Genomic DNA, 10,790 nt, shown 5'->3' with positions numbered 1-10,790 from the left:
ACACGTCTATGCGGACGATATAGCATTTTTCACTGCAGCAGCTTTCATTCAATATCTCTATGTGCGCCTGCAATCGCACCTGAATTTGCTTGAAAGTTGGTTGTGTGACTTACGTCTCAGCTTAAATGTAAACATGTGCGCAGTACTTGTTTTTCAAATGAAAAATCCTGTTCGCCTGTCTCTCAGTTACCAGCGGCAGTTACCAGCGGCAATATATTCCTCAAGTTAAGCCATTAAAATATCTTGGTGTCATTTATAATGACAGCCTCACATGGCGCTCTGACATTGACCATGTCGCAGTGAAAGGGGCTCGTGCTGTGGGCATGCTGCGTATATTATGTAATCCCTGGTCTGGAATGCGGAGAGATTCACTTTTGCTGATTTATGTTTTGTATGTCCGACCAGTTTAAGAATTTGGATTTGTGCTCTTTTCTGGTACGGCTGCCTACAAAATTCACCCGCTCGTTCTTTTGGAGCGGGAAGCGCTTCGGTTGTGCCTTGGCCTCCCCAAATTTGTGATCAATAATGTGCTTTATCTTGAAGCCCGTATACCTCCTTTATCATCTAGATTTCAATTCGTAACTGCTCAGAGGTACCTAAGGATATATAATTAAGATTCATACCGCTCCTTATCGGTTTTTTGTTGCCAGCCGACTTCCTGTATTGGAGTCCACTGGACTACATTTCATACCCCTTAGGTAGTTATGGTACAAAAGCTGCTTGATCCTTAAATATTCTTTTGAATAACATCCTTCCGACAAAAACAGTGGGTACTCTGGAGAAATTGTCCTTGACGATGTTTTTCCGAAAAACGCTAAGCATTTACCACCCGGAATTGTGAAATGGATTCTTAGAAGACCATTTACAAAGCCTACCTATTAGCTGAACGGTAGCTACCGACGCCTCTCAATGTGATGAAAAGGCAGGGGCGGGAATATATTGCCTGCTTCTAGATTGGTCTTTGTCTGTGCGGCTTCCCGACTGCACCACAATTTTCCAAGTGGAGTTTCAGGTGGTGGTGCTTGCTCTTCGCAAACTAGAGCCAGCTTTCTCTTCAGTGGCTCTCATAAGAGACTCTCTTTCTTTTTGTTCGTCCCTTGCTTCAGCTGTAGATTCGCCAATCCTAAACACCTTCCATTCATTACTCCCTCCGCATTTGAGCCTTGTTCACATGATATGGGTGCCAGATCATAGTGGTGTGACTGCCAATGAGGTTGCGGACTGTCTGGCAAAGGCGTTGCTCAATGGCCCCGTGCTACCTATCGTTCCCGCTACAGCGTACATCACAGCCGCGAGGTTCCGGCGACAAAATTTGTTAAGAATGACAACTGGATCTCTTTTAAGATCTGATGATTACCTGTACCTGAGGTATTCGTGGAGCAGTCAATCATGCCATGCATGGCCGCTTGAGGTATCTCTATCAAGGCTGCGCTGCCGGATCCAACCTTTAAAATTTATTTGCACAGGTCTGGGTTGGCGCCTAATCCTGTCTGTGTATTGTGTGGTGAGCACGAAACCAGTAACCACTTTTTCTTGTTTTGTCCCCGATACACCATGATTAGAAGACGGCTTTTAGAGAAACCACTACAACAGCTTGGCCCATGAGCAGCCCAGTCATATTCTCGTTTGGAGCCACCATACTTGGGTACAGCCACAAGTCTGTTTTTACCACCGTCCAAAACATTTTGATGGAATCAAATCGGCTAGGTTGGTAATTATTTTTGATTTTTCAATACTAGTTTTATTCTTACAAGTATCATTATCGTTTAACCACTCGGATATAAACATGAGTCTCGATTACCTGCGTGTGTTATGCATTTCGCGTTTCATTTCGTTGTTCCGTTTTGTTTACTTCTTCCCTCCTCAGCATTCATTTTAATTTCGTGCAGGAGTTATTTACCTGCATTCATTCAGAGAACTGACCCAGGCCTGCAAAGCCGAGCGTCGGCTCTATTCCCGACCCCAACCCTCCTTAGACAATTATCACCAGACAATTTGGAGGCGGCTCCAAACACGCACCTTACCCTCCCCTTACATACGCTCGCGCTCTCACCAAGTCCACACAAACCCCTCCTGTACCCTCTTTCTTCCACCACCCCAAAGCCACTCTCGATCATATCCTTTTGCTCTGCCCGGTGTATCCTCCCCCTCGGGGCCTGTAGCACCTTACCACTTGGGAGGGTTGGGAGACCCTACTGTGCTCCGAGGACCCGGCCAAGCAAGCCATCGCCACAGGCTGGGCTGCCAGCGTCATGTGCCTCCGGGACATGAACATTTCAGTGCATTGGGGCCGTGCGGGGGCCGAAGGACCTGCGTGTTCTAAATTCCCCTGTGTCCATTAAAGTTTTCGCCACCACCACCCTCGGCACTCTTTCAATAATGACAAAAGTCAAAACTTTGTTTCCTTACGTAAAAAAGAAGCCTTTCCGATTTTACTTATCAATGATGTATTACCTTTTGGAACAGGGATAATACCGGCTGGTTGGTATTTATTTTCTGTCAACATGTATTGGCTCCCAATCATGGCACATTTCACGAAGGCGTGATTAAGAAAATGGCTCATGTACATCCATCTATGAATTATGGATCGAAGGAGTGCATATGCAGTGAAAAGTGCAATGAAACTTGCCCTCTCTTCATTGGATAAGTGAGCTGCGGTTTGAATGAGAACCGATTATGGGTAATCCCTATCGATGCAAGCCAATTTGTACCAACACGCACTGACTCACTACCTCTTCATGTGACGGTCGATTAGATGCCTTGTGATTATTACCAAACTGCAAACGCAGAAGCTAGCGATATCCACTATTCCGGCATCATTCCTTTATTATTGCGATAATATATTTTGCCAATATGAGATTTCCTCTGCGCACATGTAGTTAAAACAGACGGTAAAAAGGGCTTGTTTATATGAGTCCTGGCGGCGTGAAGTTCCGTCAAGCGCTCTCGGAAGACAGTCCCTCATGAACCAACCACGCTTTCGTTGCCAAATAATGGAGTGGCGTTTGCTCTTAAAATCCGGCTTGCTACAAATGGGATTCGACTTCGATTGCATGGTTTGCACTGCAGTGATGTTTCTGAAGCGATCGTGTCGTTGGGGATTCATGTACACGCCGCGCCAAAAGCTCCCAGGCCGTAGAGAGTAGTATTCAGCAGTTCATTCTGGCTCTTGAGGCACCTGTGAAAGTATTGAGCTCTATACAAGTGAGAACGACACATGTCGAACCCCCTTAGAGAATTTCAAATTTATGTTTGTTGTATAAGTCCAGTGCACTGCTCAAAGGCAGACTTGGTGGCCTAACGACTTTGGACTCACCACATACAGGGTTGGTCAAAACTTACCAGGTCACAGGGTCTGCTTTTCGGCACTATATCCTGACACTGTTCAAAAGCAGACCCTTTGTCCTCGGAACTTTTGACAACACCTGTAGGTATAAATGAATAAAGCGAAATGCTTAAATACAGCGTGACTTTGAACAACAGGGTTTTAAGTGCAAGAAGAATTATTTGTTTGCTCTTAGTGCTTGTTTCCACTTCAGAACTTTTTCTAGTTATTGGACTTTCAATGATGGCGTCCATGTCAAGATAGCACCGCTTGTTAACTTGTGAATGCGAACAGAAAAAGCACGCAAATGTATCCGCAGAGAACGCTGCTGGTATGCAATGTGCTGCGTCTGTAAGATATTGAAAGGTAAACGTATTGTCTTCGGGTTAACTGCGTGTGCCAGAAGCCAGAAGCGTGTGATGAAGGCACCCTATGGTGTTCCATGGAGAAGAGGTTCGTTAGGATCCAAACACCTCATATGATAACCAGTAACAATCGGCCCCCCCCCAAGGTACCAATATATATACTGTTAAACTCCCACAGATTAAACTTAACGTTTCTAACATAAAGCGATAGTGCAGGGTACGCTATGTTCGCACGTTTCAATCAGCTCTCAGAAATATTCGAGCATTTATTTTTTTATGCCACTAGACACGCGGGCTGCAACTGTTTGAATTGAAGAATTGTAATGTTTCCCACTTACACCTCGGTATATTGCTCACGTGTACCACATACAAGAAATTTCTGCCATATGCCTAATTTTTACCCTTCTGCAGTTTTATTTCCTTACCAGTTGTAAGAATTGGGGTATATAAGTTCATTTAACGCTTCCGAATTCCTTATGATGTCTTCATTTTATTCTCAGACAACTCGTATACATTGAGCGTAACTGCATTAAAAAACTGCTGATTTAGAAGCCTAACACTAAACTAACTTTTAATGGCTAACACTCTTAGATAAACTTTATCACCCCTATCCGTCGCTTCACCATAATTTCTTCCAGTTATTGTCCGCCTTCCTTCGTCGTCCCGACTACGCACGCAGAAATTATTCGCGGCGCGTGTCGGTCATTACAATTTGCGAAGTCATTATACCACGGACAATCATCGACTTGAACAGCATATAGGCGCACTAAACCACTATGCCTGGTGCATTTAAATTTCATAGAATGATACAGAATAGCGTTGGCATTTAAATATTTCTCAATTGTACTTCAGTTTTTTGTACCTTTACAATAGTTTTGTGTGTGCGTGAGTGCGTGCGTGCGTGCGTGCGTGTGTGCGTGTGTGTGTGTCCGCGCGCCTTTCAACGTACTCCTCTATATCCTGTGTATTTTACTGCCTTGCAAAGATTTGTATCATAATGTTATTATGCGCTATTTTTATAACTAGCTCGTTGAGTACCTCTTTCTGCCTCTTGATCTCCATAGTATTGCACAGTACAGTACACCTCAATTAATTTTGGTTTATTCCAAATAAACTAGGACCTTCGGGGAATATTTAATTAAAGTTAATTATTAACCATGAAACCAGATACTCAGGCCAAGAAGTTAGTTGTAAGGTGTATTTCCTTGAATCAGCTGCATGCTTTTGTGCACATTTAAGGCATCGCTTAATCACAAAAGCTTTTACTTGTGAACCCACTTTTTTATGTGAGCACGAACAAGATACGAGAGGCGCCCTTTTTCCTCAGAATTATGCTCTATATTAAGACTAATCTGCTCTCTTATTCCTTTCCTGCAGATCGGTAAACATTTCTGTGCATGTGCAACCTCTTGAAGAAGTGTACCCGCCTATAGTGGTCGTCCGTGTATTACGTAAGTTCACTACGCTACTTGCGACACGAAAATGTTTCGGGCAGCATTTTTAAGGCGTAAAATTAGGCAACGGTAACAAGAACGCTTTGCCACTCCTTAACAAGTGACATCGGTTCCACTTTTGTAAGAGACCATTGCTATATTGCGGAAGAAGTCAAACCGACTTCCAGTTTCTGCGGGGACCGGGGTGCTAAAATGGTTGGCTATGCATATTTTTGATCCCACTTATAGGGCAAATTTTGGGGACTTTTTAGCACAATCTTTCAATGAGATCCACAGCTATAAATTCGTGGATATTTTGGGTGTATCCCCGAGTAATCAAATGCGTACGGTTGCAGAATTACTGGAATAGTGCGCAGGAGGTTCATCTTCTGAAAAGGGAACTTCTATTCCATATCAGCGCGGCTTTGATATAACAAAAGTACCCACCGCCACAGGTGAGTGGCTTCGGCAATCGGCTACTGACCCAGAAGAAGTGAGATTTGAGTTGCCCCCCCCCCCCCCACCTTTCAATGGAGGTAGGACCGGAGAATTTCCGGTTGGTTGCCGATACTGCATTGAAGTGATACTAGACTGTAGCTGCTATCTCTGTCCTCGAGGTCGCCGTCAATAATAATAATATATAATAATTGGTTTTGGGGGAAAGGAAATGGCGCAGTATCTGTCTCATATATCGTTGGACACCTGAACCGCGCCGTAAGGGAAGGGATAAAGGAGGTAGTGAAAGAAGGGAGGAAGAAAGAGGTGGCGTAGTGGAGGTCTCCGGAATAATTTCTGCCACCTGGGGATCTTTAACGTACACTGACATCGCATAGCACACGGGCGCCTTAGCGTTTTTCTTCCATAAAAACGCAGCCGCCGCGGTCGGGTGAAAACTACCAAGCAAAGTAGAAATACGTCTCTACAAATTTTAAATACCTTTATATTGTTGTTATTGCTACTACTCGTCTTATAATTTTTCGTGCATTGAGTCTTTGTGGTGAGTCTATATTTAACCCGCTCCACCATGGCCTCACTGTTCATTTGTAACTCAACTCTGATCAGGTATCTCTTCTTCCCGCCGTGTGCTTGCGCTTTACGCTTCTTCTCCCGATGTAGCTTGGGGCTGAGTGTAGAAATTATGTATGCCCACCAGCAGTAGGGCCTATTAAAGGGGCCTGCTATATTAAAAATAACTAAACACAAGTTATGCAAAAAGATTTAGGACACCACCGGGAGCTGGCTGTACTGCTCATAATTGGCGCTACCATCACGTAACCTCCACGAAGTGGCCACGTGAGAAAGCAAAAGCTTCGATTCGAGATTCCGCAGTTGGTGTTGTTGAAAATCTCTGCCTCCTACTCTCATTTTTAAGCCGAAAGCCTATAATGGCTCATGTTGCGTCCGTCCATTACTCTCTTGCGCCCATGGCCTTCGAGACCACCGATTACGCTAGCGCATGCGGATAACCTCGGGGGCCATGTTTCGACATTGGTAGTTCACTACGCATGCGCGAGGTGGCGCCGCCAGCGCAAGCGCTACGTCCGCGCCAGAGGCCTCGCAGCTGCCGACCGAGCCGGGTGCCGCGCAACCTCCCTCCTAGCGCTCGCTTCAATGAGTCTCAAAATGCGGACAAACGCAAGTACTTAATTAAAATCTGACGCCCTCATCAGCGACACAAGCAGCAATACCACCCTGATGGCATTCGCGTCACCGCGCTTTAGGCCAACAAAGTGCCTCCTCAATTTTTTTCTCTTTGTGAGACAACAAAGATTGTTCTTCCAACAACTGCAGTGCGTGCAAATAGGTACACAAAACAGAGAATAATAAAATGTTTATTCAAAAGTTTACTGCTAAAATTTAAAATCGCATTACAGCCCTTGCACAGACGAGAACTGATTCACTGCAATCGCATTTGGAGTCCGATCGCTGCCTTGGCAGTACCGGCACATGCATTTTTAAAAATATGATCTCTACATGTGCTCCAATGACAAGCAATTAACAGTGCATGTCAACAAGAAAAAAATGCCTTAAAGAGTGAATGGAAACAAAAGCTTCCTAAATTTTGGGTTGTGGAAATAAAACAGCGGTTACAATAACAGTAACAAAAGCAGAAAAAGAAGAAATCTGGAACTGCTCAAGCACTAATTACGTGCAGCCGTTCCCGTGTGAGACGCAGTCCGATTCAGCTCAACCTTCGTTTTTCTCCGACGCGTGTCTCCTATCCGTTGAGTCCTGGGTGCTGCCGAGTGCCTCCATGTGAGGCAGGCAGGTGTGGAGGAAGCAGCCCTGGAAGGAGAGGGCGAAAAACATTCAGGGGCTGTGGGGATATATCAATGCCATAAACTAGTCTAGGTGATTAGCACTTCTGGAAAAAAGAGGTCAAGGACCTTTCGCGATCCGCAAGTTGCTGCTCGTACTCAAAGAAGAGAACGACGTATTATAGTATGAGTATAAAAAAAAAAATCAAGGAAGCTTGGCAGTGTGTGCGCTTGTAGGACAGCCTTCGACGCGAACCAATAGCTGATGCTTCTAAACAACGAGAGTTCTGTTCCACAGGGCCAAGACCAAAGAAGTTGTAGACATGCCTGAAAGGCCACATCGATGTATAGCGAGTCGTAGTAGAATTCACAGAAAAGTTTCTGATATGCAGCTCAGCTGGCCCCATTCTAAACGGTGAAAAAACCGCCTGTTTAGGAATCCATGTTGAACACACTGCAAAGGCCGCACCGCAAGATACCAGTAACGGCGCTGCGCGTCTTACAAATAGGAACATTCAATATATGCAGGCCGGCTGCACTGAGGCTTAGTTATGTACTTAACGTTAGCCCGTGCAGAAGCCGTTTTTTGACGTTGCCACTCAGAATGCATTTCGCTTTATCGATTCCGACGGTTACAGGCATACGTTCTGCCTTCGTTGACATGATTAGTTCTGCTAGGAGGAAAAGGAAAAGCTACGAGAATATTTAATACATTCAAAGCAGTGTGAAAGCGCAATTCGTGCTGCGTGGAAGAAGAAGAAGAGCAGGCAGTGCCGAGAGACGGAGCGCTCGCCCTAGGCCAGCTGGGAACAGACAAGGCAACTGGGAACGGACGATTTTGCTCGTGGTTGGCACCCGTCGGATTAGTGCTTACGCACGAAAAGAGAAATTTGTAGCTCTGACAATGACGCGTAGGAAGACACAATGTTTCGATTTGACACGAACTAGTGCAGTCAGTAAATTAATTTCGTGTTCTTGCCAATTCGCTTACACAAGAGTATAGAATGATCGGTGCGTAAAGTCACGCTTACGCGTAGTGTCAGGTGCCCGAGGCATAAGCACGCGCGCAAGCCTCCGCACGTACACAGAAACAAGAAAGCCGGGGAAGAATTCAGTTTACTAATAAAACGTGTGCCCACAAAAAAGCAACTCACTGGCGCTGATTCTTCAGATGCGCTATAGCCGCATACAAGTTAAGACAGAAGTGGCAAATGACCCTCAAAGGAGCCGCATTCCAGCCGATCGGGCCGGCCGATTCTCCACCTTCACCGACTATCCCTCTCCGGCCATTGACCCATCCCTATGGACCTCCTATAGTCGCATACAAGTCAACAAAAAAGCGGCTTTTCACCGTAAAAGGACCCTCCTCCAACCAGTGGAGTAAGTCGATTCTCATTACCTTGTATGCAAGGCAATGCAGAGAGCGGCGCCACAATGCAGTGGCGACTATCCCTGACCATGGAGCTGTAGGGACTGGACTATCCTCTATCATCTGTCACTGACTCCAGGGATTGTTGCACCAGCAGGGTGATGAGAATCGGCCAACGCCAACTAGTAGGCTGGGTTTTCCTCCGAACAGCATCCTTAACGCTGTAGCGTTAAAAAGATTTTGAGCTCTAAACCGACCCTTGAGAAGAAGGACATGACAAAGCTAAAGGCCTATTCACCAAGTGTAGGAAACTTCATTTGCTTTCGGTTTCAACTGCTACAGCGCCCCTGGTGACTGAAGGAGACTTTATGTAAAAAAAAGAACAAATCGTGGACAACCACGCAGCATAACAAGTTAATGTCGGTGTCTGAATTGTCTGAGTCTTCGGGGAACGAAGCTGCTTTCTTAGCGCCGTCGCGGGTGCGAATCGTTCTCGGGGATAAAGTTATTTCAGCTGCATTCCGTTGCCATGACAACACTACGACGCTACAGGAGGAATTGGCGCTGACTTCAGCATTGCCTGGACTACGGTATGTAGAGCAAGTTTCTTGTCGCGAATTAGCCCTCTTTCGCAATTGTTCGAGAACCATTACTGTGCGCACGCATTTATCTCGGAGCCTTTTTCTTCTTAAGAAGTGCTGCTTTGCTGCTCCTCTGCCTTCACAGCCATGCGATTGCACTCTGTCACGTCACTCGAGGCGCCAACCACAGAGCAGCGGGAACGGTCCACACGCTCTGAGTGCTGCGCAGTTGACACCCCTCCAAACCCACTGTTCTCCGTGTCCGAATTCATGCCTCACTGTCATAGGTTGTCTATGACGTCACGACCTCTGCCGAACAGTAACAAATTAGGTGCGGCGATGAGCTCAGCTTTTTCTCGGAACGTCCGATATAACGCTATTGCGTTCAAAAGTAAAAAAAAAAACAATAATGAAGCAGTACAGCACGCTGTCACAAAGCTGCGGAGTTGCAAGTTGAAGCCTACCTCTTGTCATGAACTCGTGATGCATGATGGCTCCGATGCTCGGCCGCCTAGCGGGCTCCGGTTGTAGAATCCACCGGATGAGGGCGCTCGCGTCTGGGGACACAGTCGGGGGAACCCCGAATTCGTTTATCTTGATTCTGGCGATAGTCTCTGCCTTCGTAGTTGATTTGAAGGGGGCACGCCCCACTAGCAGCTTGTACCTGCGGAAAGCAGTTTTTGGCCTGTCAGTGTGCGCGGGAATCCGCACACAATCCTGTGGCAGACATCACACACACACACAATCACAGCTTGAAGGACTGCGGGCACAGCCATGCTACGACACCCCTACCGGCCAATCACCACGAAACGGTAACGTAACTGCGGGCAAACGACGCTCGTGATGCACGAAGTGTCTAGTTTTGAACGTGAAGAGCATGATCTGATTTTTTTAAGATGAAGAGGAACCTTATAGCGGTTGTTGTGCATATTTTCTCTGAAGAAATTGTTACTTCTTTCCTGGAAGATACGTATACCCAGTTGCGCACCTGAGAATCACCCCGACAGGTTATCAACTGTACTTTTTCGGCAAGTGAATTAACGCCACTTCGCGTCTGGTGGCCGGCGTCTCCGAATCCCAAAATAAGAGGCGTGTCAGCGGAAGGATTTTGCAGAAGACTGCCCGCCAGGTTAGTGGCAATGAGAGTTGCAAAGAATAGTTTGGGCTAGTGGCGTAATTTCATCGTTGTGAGAAACAGCCTGAACTGAATGAGACAGGGAAGAAGGAAGAAGCACATTTGCCGTCTTTTTTAATTATTTGTCCCGTCAAGTCTGCGCTGTTTTATAGAACAATTATAATGTGCGCCCAATTTATTGATTCTTAGGTTTTCTCGGAACCGAAATTTAAAGCACCATGAAGGTTCAAAAACAGTAAAGAATAAAGGTCATGGTATCTATCACAAATATCCGCAAGTGCTTTGTCCCTATAAAAGCGCGCCTGTAAACATAGTGGAATGGGC

The sequence above is a fragment of the Amblyomma americanum genome, chromosome 11 (assembly GCF_052857255.1).
Source record: "Amblyomma americanum isolate KBUSLIRL-KWMA chromosome 11, ASM5285725v1, whole genome shotgun sequence".
NCBI classification, from domain to species: Eukaryota; Metazoa; Arthropoda; class Arachnida; order Ixodida; family Ixodidae; genus Amblyomma; species Amblyomma americanum.
Note: the sequence above shows the minus strand (reverse complement) of the source record.